We start from the raw sequence: 9,216 nt of genomic DNA, 5'->3' as shown, positions 1-9,216 counted from the left end.
TAGTATACAGAACACTCTCCAAACACATTTGTAATAATATAAGTAGTGATGACAGTTTTCTCCAATACATATAAGGTTCTGAGTGGGTAGCTTTTCGATTATCCGGCAAATCCAGTTACTCAGCATCGGCCCGATCCCGTAGCTGCCGAATAATTGGACTTTTACTGTATATACAGTACCCTTGCATCCAAGACGGCAATATTGTCGCCTGAGGGTCCCGTCTAGGACGAAAAACATCTTGGACCAACACAAGACCTTATGGAAAAAATTAATATTGTCATAAAATCTTTGAAAAGGGCCCGTAAAAACATCAACCTAGACCTATTTTGGCACCAAAACTAATTTCCTCACCTTGAAAGTGTGTGTTTCTGAGCTTATCTCCAGCTTAGTAGCTCAGTTATCTCCAGCTTAGTAGACTGAGGTAGATGGCGGTGCTTCAAGGGGTTAGCAGACAGCTTCCTAGGCATAGTCACGTAAGGAGAGGCAGTAACCTTGGAGCAAATGCAGAATGCAACACGTGGTAAGTGTGTCCATGATGCTGTGGTGAGACAAAAACAAGCCCTGTTTGCTCATCACGTGACCAGATGCCAATTTTATTGGACAACATCCCAACCACTCCATTCTCCTGGAAGCAGGAACCATTTTGGACTGAGTGAGACCGTCATAACTGTATTTTCCTCGGATTTGGGCCATTATGAATCGTTGGTTCTGTATTGAACATATGCTACCGTTTGAGCTGGCGAATATCCTCCTCCTTTACTGCCCGTCTTGGACGTGAATCATCTTGGACAAACCCATCTTGGACGCGAGGGTACTGTACATATGTATGTATACAGTATATACAGTATATATATATCATTTTGTTTCGTTTTTAAAGGCTCCAACATGCTTGCATGTGTCGGCCTTGGTCACCTAATGGTGGCTGTCCGTGCTGCACGATCCATTGCAGCTTCCCTGTTCAGTCCCTTAACCCTGAGGTTACACTTAATGACCTTGTCCCATGTCTTTTTCGGTCTACCCCTCATAACCCCACCTCCAATATTAACACTTCTCACATTCCTCACCCAGTTATCATCCCCCATCCTCTCCACATGTCCAAACCATCTCAATCTACCTCTCCTCATCACAACACCAATACACTCCAGTCCCATCCTACCTCTCAACTCTTTCATCAGAAACCCAGCCCCCCCAGACCTTGCACGCACAGACGCACTACACATCCACCTAATCATTGTCATTTCTGTATGTTTGAGCTGGCAAATATCCTCCTCCTTTACTGCCCATGTCTCACTACCATACAGCATTACACTCCTAACACATGCTGCATACAAAGACCCCTTAGCACGTAGGGAGAGTTCTCTCAATGTCAGGAGAGGCAAGAGCTCCCTGAACTTCTTCCACCCACTTCTCACCCTAGCCACAGAGCTAGCTCCAGCCCCACCTCCAGCACACAACATGTCTCCCAAATAACAAAACTCTTCCACACACACTCAAGAGATTCACCAGCAAGTTCAATCCTTTCACACCTAACAATCTCCACCTGCTCTCCCCGACACGCCATACACATAAAATCATTATTATCTCGCAGTCTACCTCTGATACCACTACATCTCTTGTGCACCCATTTACCACAAACACCGCACAAGGTGGAATTACTTCCCACGCCCTTGTGGCAAACTGCACATGGCCACTCTCCCTCGTCTTTGACAGTACCGCCACCAACCTTAGATATCATCACTTTTGTTTATCTGCATTTACCCTTAAGCCCTTGTGCCCCGTACCATCCCTTCACTTCCTAAACCTTTCCTCCACCTCCCTTTTGTTCTCTGCAATCAACACCAAATCATCAGCATACAACATCTCCCATGGGATTCCATTTCTAAAGTCACGTGAAAGGGCTTCAAGTACCATGATAAACAACATGGGACTCAAAACTGACCCCTTATGCACACCAGCATTCACGGAAAACTCATCACTCAAATCTCCATTCACTCTTACCTGGGTGCAAGCGCCCACATACATGGCCATAACCACCCTAACCAGCCACTCCTCCAAGCCAAGCTTTCTCATTGCCCACTTCACCACCTCTCTAGGTACTTTGCCAAAGGCCTTTCCCAAATCAACAAAAACAAAATACAGATCTCTTCTCCTACCAATATATTTTTCCTGAATGGCATCAGTGGTCCCCCTACCTGACATAAACCCAAATTGCATCTCATCAATATTCACTCTTTCTCAAATCATACCTTCTAAAACTCTCTCCATTACCTTCATTATCTGATCTAAAAGCTTTATACCTCTATAATTTCCTCTTTCCAGGGCATCACACTTCCCTTTATACACATTTACAATTAAACTCTTCAGCCAATCATTTGGGACAACACATTTATAAATAATCATATTTATCAGGTCAGTGACTAACCTCACCCCTATATCTCCTGAGGCTTTCAACATTTTGGCAGTCAACTCAGGCACACCTGTTGCCTTCCCCACCTTCAACCATGCCTATTGCCTCACTCACAGTAGCAGCATCAATCAAAGGCCAAGGGCCAAACACTGGATCTGCTTGCTCCAAACCTTCCCTGTCCCAGTCAAACTCCTCATTCAACAACCTGCTATAATGTTCTCTCCATGCATCTTTAATATCCTCACTGTTCACCACTACCCTTCCTTCATCATTCTTCACACACTGCTTACATAATATCCCGATTATCTCTCCTCATCTGATTTGCCACCTTACATATCATATTTTTCCTTTCCCCATGATAGAGGTTATCAAAGTCTCTGTGACTCAGACTTCGCCCTGTATACCTTTCTTCTAGCCCTACACTTGGCAGCCAAGTATTTCTCCTTGCTACCACCCTTCTTCCATTCCCGGAAAAGCCTTCTTTTCTCCTTAACTGCAGCTTCTACCCGCTCATCATACCACCAAGTTACATTGTATATATATACACATCCATCCATCATCCAGTCCTATGTCGCCTCATAGAGGAGCGTAGGAACCTGGGGTTAGGCAAGTTGTTCCCAACAGTTAAGATGCGAGTGACCAGCCTCACTCATCCCTGAGTGGCATTACATGAGCATTAAACCCCAACCATCCCTTGGATATAAACCTACACAGGCCCAATCTGACTGGAGCACCTTAATTTCCCACTAAACCACCAGGGGCCATAATTTGGTTTTATGGTTACCAACTTGCATAGTGAATGGTTTCCTAATGTACAGGAAACTATTTCGCTTGTCACTCAGTGCAGTCACCCATAGGCAGAAGGAAGAGGAAAGAATGAAGGAAATACAGAAGAGGGAGTGTAAACTCACCCGTAGGCAGAAGAAAGAGGAAAAAATGAAGGAAAGAAAGACAGAAGAGGAAAGATGGATGAGAGGAAAAGGCAGACACCCAAAGCAGCACTACATTGAGCGAGTGGATGGTGAGCGCCCACAGCAACCACTGTATACTGTATATATATATATATATATATATATATATATATATATATATATATATATATATATATATTTATATATATATTTATATATATATATATATATATATATATATATATATATATATATGTATTTATATATGTATATATATATATATATATATATATATATATATATATATATATATATATATATATATATATTATATATATAGTGGATGCTGGAGGAGTATAGACTGTAGCACCAAGCAAGCAGGGCAGTACTCCCAAGGTGGATGGAAAGCTGATGATAGGGAGAGCTGGAGCTCCATTTCATCAGCCCTCGAGACTAATTCCTGATCATCCCCCTTTGCTGAACTTTTTCAGTGTTTCGGTTATACAGAGAGTAGGCCAGCATGCTCTCCAATACAGGTTTAACTGTCAACATTAGTCTACATGCACAGTACACACCAGACTACCTGTTCAAAATTAAAGAAAAATGGTGAACAGTAACTACGCCTTGGAGTCCCGGGGGGGGGGACCATAAATGCCCCCACCTTCCGCCCCTCTTCCGGTGATGACTCTACATGCCTGGAACCATTGTCTGACTCACTTCTTCTTCATTTCTGCAACATTCACGGTCTTTCCTCTAACTTCCTTGCTGTAGAACACCAACTCTCCTCCTCTAAACCTCACCTTCTCTTAACAGAGACTCAGCTGTCTGAGGCAACTGACAGCAAACCTTTTTCTGTATCTTCCTACTTTCTCTATACTTAGTTCAGAGCCAAAATGTACTCATTTCAAAGCCAAAGGTGGCTGTTGTGTGTATGTATGCAACGACCTATCTTGCTCTCGTGTTCCTGTACTTGATTCTTCTGAATTCTCTACTCTCTGGCTTTGGCTCTTCTGTCATTCTCTGACTAAATATACCTGTGCTGTTTGCTTATATCCTAATTCTACTGACTATCAAAAATTCTTTGACCATCTTACTTCTACGATGGAACACATTCTGTCCATTTCTCCTTTCTCTGAAATCTCCATTCTAGGAGATTTCAATGTTCACCACCACCTTTGGCTCTCCTCTCGTTTCACTGATCCACCTGGTCAACAAGCCTACATCTTTTCTATCCTTAATGACCTAGAGCAGCTTGTACAGCACCCTACCCATATCCCTGACTGCCTTGGAGAGAGCTCCAACATACTTGACTGCTTCTTTACAAGTAATCCTTCTGCTTACACTGTTATTCTTTTCTCTCCATTGGGCGCCTCCAATCATAACCTTAACCTGTCCTATCGCTCCAGTATGGCCTGTGGACCCTTCAAAGAAGCGTCGTCTGTGGCACTTTGGAGCTGCAGATTGGGAGGCCCTCAGGCAGTACTTCTTTGATTTTCCCTGGAATGATTATTGCTTCCATGGCTGGGAACCATCTGAGTGTGCCTTGCACATTACGGAGGTTATTCTCTCAGGCCTGGAGGCATACATTCCTTTCTCACGTCCTTTGACTAATGCAAGAAAGCCTTGGTTTAATCACACTTGTTCCAATGCTTTCTGCAACAAGGAGAGGGCCTATAAAAGGTACCAGAGCCAACCCACCCCTGAATTACATCTTTTTTATGTTTCTGTCCAGAATCGTGCTAAGTCTGTTCTTCGCTCTGCTAAAAATAATTTCATCCGTACTAAATGCTTTCAACTCTCCTCCGTACTAAATGCTTTCAACTCTCCTACTTGAATTCTTCCCTCTCCTTCAGGCACCTTGCCAAAAACCTTTCTAACAACTTTACCTCATCATCCTTCCCTCCTCTTTTCTACTCTGATGGCTCTGTAGCTATTTCTTCTACTGATAAAGCAGATCTCTTCGCTCAGACTTTCTCCTCCAATTCCACCTTAGACAATTCCAGTGCTGTTTCTCCATCACTTCCCCCCTTTGATTTCCTCATGGCTGACATCAAAATTTCTTCAGCTGATGTATTTTCTGCCATCACTGGCCTCAATCCTAACAAGGCATATGGGCCTGATGGAGTCCCTCCTGTTGTCCTCAAGAACTGTGCTTCTGTGCTTACACCCTGCCTAGATAAACTCTTTCGCCTTTGTCTTTCAACTTGTACCTTTCCTTCTTGCTGGAAGTTTGCTCTCATTCAGCCAGTCCCAAAGAAGGGTGACCATTCTTAACCCTCTAACTATCATCCTATTGTTTTAATATCCTGAGTCTCAAAAGTTTTGGAGTCTATTCCTAACAGAAAAATTTTAAAGCATCTCTCCTATCACAACCTTCATTCTGATCATCAGTATGGGTTCCGTCAGGGACATTCCACTGGTGATCTTCTCACCTACCTTTCAGACTCCTGGTCATCCTCCTTTCGGAACTTTGGTGAAAGCTTTGCCATTGCACATGACATCTCAAAGGCTTTTGATTGAGTCTGGCATAAATCTTTAATTTCCAAACTGCCCTCTTACGGTTTCTATCCTTCTATCTGTGCCTTCATTTATAGCTTCCTTTCTGGTCATTCTGTAGCTGCTCTTGTAGACGGCCATCATTCTTCTCCTAGATCTATCAACAGTGGTGTTCCTCAGGGCTCTGTCCTATCACCAACTCTTCCTCATATTCATCAGTGATCTTCTAAGCTGTACATCTAACTCTGTCCACTCGTACGCTGATGATTCCGCCCTTTGCCTTTCCATTCGGTTCCTGCAACGTCCATCTTAGCAGTTATTTCAACAAACAAGGGATGAGGCTATGGCACACCTAATGTCTGACTTGGTTCATATCTCTGACTGGGGTAAAAATAATGTTGTTTTTAATGCATCAAAGACTCAGTTTTTACATCTATCAACCCGTCAGAATCTTCCACAGGAATACTCATTAATGTTTAATAATATCCAACTCAGTCCTGCTTCATCCTTGAACTTGCTTGGGGATTCATTCACTCGGGACTTATCTTGGATAGATCATATTGCATCTCTTGTAAAATCTGCTTCCGAGAGATTTGGTGTGCTAAGCCGACTCCGTGCCTTCTTTACCCCTGCACAGTTGTTGACTTTATACAGGGGTTTTATTTGCTCATGTTTAGAGTACAACTCTCATGTGGGGAGGCTCCCCACATACAGCTCTTCTCAATAGGGTGGAGTCAAAAGGCTTTTCGTCTTATCAACTCTCCTCCTCTTGCTGGCTCCCTTCAACCTCTGGCTCTTCGCTGCACTGTTGCATCTTTATCTTTTTTGTATTGTTACTTCAATGGTCACTGTTCCTCTGAACTGTCTGCTTGCATCCCTCCACCTCTACGATGAGTGCGGAGCACCCGTCTGGCGACAAACTCTTATCCCTTTTCTGTTCAGCTCTCTAATGCAAGAGTTAACCGCTACTCCCAGTCCTTTATTTATGCAACGGGTCAACTCTGGAACTGTCTCCCTCTGTCTGTATTTCCTACTTCTTATGATCTCCAGTCTTTCAAACGCAGTTTGTCCAGGCATCTCGAAATGAACAGATCTTGAATTTGGCTCACTTTTTTTTTTTTTTTTTTTTTTTTAAGGAACTTTTGTGGGCTCAGCCTTTGGTTCCTTCTTCCTCGCATAAAATTTATATATATATATATATATATATATATATATATATGTATGTATATATGCAGTATATACAGTCAAGTCACCTATGGTGCATGCTTCTGCATGCTTCTATGGCACGGTTTTCTATGACATGGCAAGGTGCCAGACCCAAAAAAACGAACCACGCACATAAACTTTACCTATGGCGCGGGCGTGGCAAGGTTTGAAACGCGTCTCTTGTCTCGGAACCCCCAACCCTGCCCATTCCACTTAAGCACTATCGTCGTCAGAGTCAGGTACGTACAGTATTTTATGCCCATAAAGCCTTTTATTATTTATTGTTTAGTGTTTAATTTATGTGTAATACATGCATTGGCTGATTGCTTGATTGTGTGCCTGTGTTAAGTGAGGAAAAACAGGGAAAAGTGGGATGAAAAGGGGGACTTTGGGCGAACGTCCAGAACCAAATTCCATTTTTCCCATAGGCTCAGTTATTTTTATGGCGTGGTTTTCTTTGGCACGGTCTCAGTCCAGAACCAATTAGCTGCACCTTAGACAACTTGACTATAAATATATATATATATATATATATATATATATATATATATATATATATCTATTGCCAGACACCATAATCCCATAAGGGGTGGTCATTTGACTTTGAGTTATTTGTTTTACGGGGAGGGGCACTAACCCTCCATATATATATATATATATATATATATATATCTATCTATCTATCTATAGCCCGACGCCCTAATCCCGCAAAGGGTGGCCGCAGACAAAACGCCTCCAAGTCACTCTGTCACCCACCATTCGACTACCCTCCCCCCAACTCACCCCCCCCTCCCTCATATACCTCTCAACTCCATCCCTCCACCTCATCCTCGGTCTACCCCTCCCTCTCCCTCCCTCCACCTCACCTATATACACCCTCTTAGTCAGTCTTTCATTCTCCATTCTCTCCACATGTCCAAACCACCTCAGTGTATTTCTCCTAATCTTCTCAACCACATCCACATCTACCCCACAACGTTCCTTCACTTCTTCATTCGTCAACCTGTCCCTCCATGTCACTCCACATGCTCCTCTCAAGTAACTCATTTCCACTGCTCACACTCTTGACTTGTTCCCCTCTTGCAAGGTCCATGCCTCGCTTCCATACGTCAGGGTAGGGATCACAATACTATCATGCAGTGACTTCTTAACTTCCATACTCACCTCCCTATTTCTCATCACTGCTTTCAGTGTACCAACAACCTTCCTTCCCTGCTGTACCCTTTCACGTACTTCATCCCCCAAAGTTCCATCCTTACTCATCACACTACCCAAGTACTTGAATCCACTCACATTCTCCATATCCTCACCATCCAACCTCACTGCACACTCTGTGACTTCATTCCTCTCAAACACCATTACTTTTGTTTACATTAACTTTCAGCTTCCTCCTCCTACACACTGTCCCAAATTCATTCACCAAACCTTGCAACTCCCATTCATCTTCACTCAACAATACTGTATCATCAGCATACAGTAATATATATATATATATAAATCATGACGGTAAAATCGATGAGTTAGTGAAGGTTTTTCAAAATTACGGACTTGATATTTGTGCTCTGACAGAAACTAGATTAACTGGAGTCGATAAGTTGGATTTGGAGGATGGTATACGTTTATTGATATCTGGCCGACAGGACGGAATGCATTATCAGGGAGTAGGATTGTTGCTGGGTTGTAAAGCAAATAAGGCTTTATGTGAGTGGGATCCTATAGATGAGCGATTGCTATACGCACGGTTTAAATCAAATCATGGCAACATCAGTCTGTTTGTGTGTTATGCACCTACTAATGATGCACTCGATGAAAGGAAAGACACATTTTATGAAAAGTTGCAAGAAGGAGTAGGAAGGGTACCTAGACATGATGTTTTGATCTGCGTTGGAGACTTTAATGCAGTAATGGGCTGTTCAAATGAGGGATTTGAGGCATGTATGGGTAAGATGGGAGTTGGTAGTAGGATGAGTGAAAACGGAGTGAGGTTTGGAAGCTTCTGTCTAGCAAATGACTTAGTCATCGGGGGCACACTCTTTCAGCATTGCAATATACACAAGACAACTTGGGTGTCGCCGTGTGGAAAATATAAAAATCAGATTGATCACATCGCTATCAGTAGGAGGCATAGAAGTTCTCTGCTAGATGTTCATGTTAAACGGGGAGCGGATATTGGTAGTGACCATCAACTCAGCATTG

The sequence above is a fragment of the Coenobita brevimanus genome, chromosome 39, assembly GCF_032717465.1.
Source record: "Coenobita brevimanus isolate Jiangsu-jjx chromosome 39, ASM3271746v2, whole genome shotgun sequence".
In the NCBI taxonomy this organism is placed as follows: domain Eukaryota; kingdom Metazoa; phylum Arthropoda; class Malacostraca; order Decapoda; family Coenobitidae; genus Coenobita; species Coenobita brevimanus.
The sequence above is the reverse complement of the archived record's forward strand: the minus strand, read 5'-3'. Positions refer to the sequence as shown.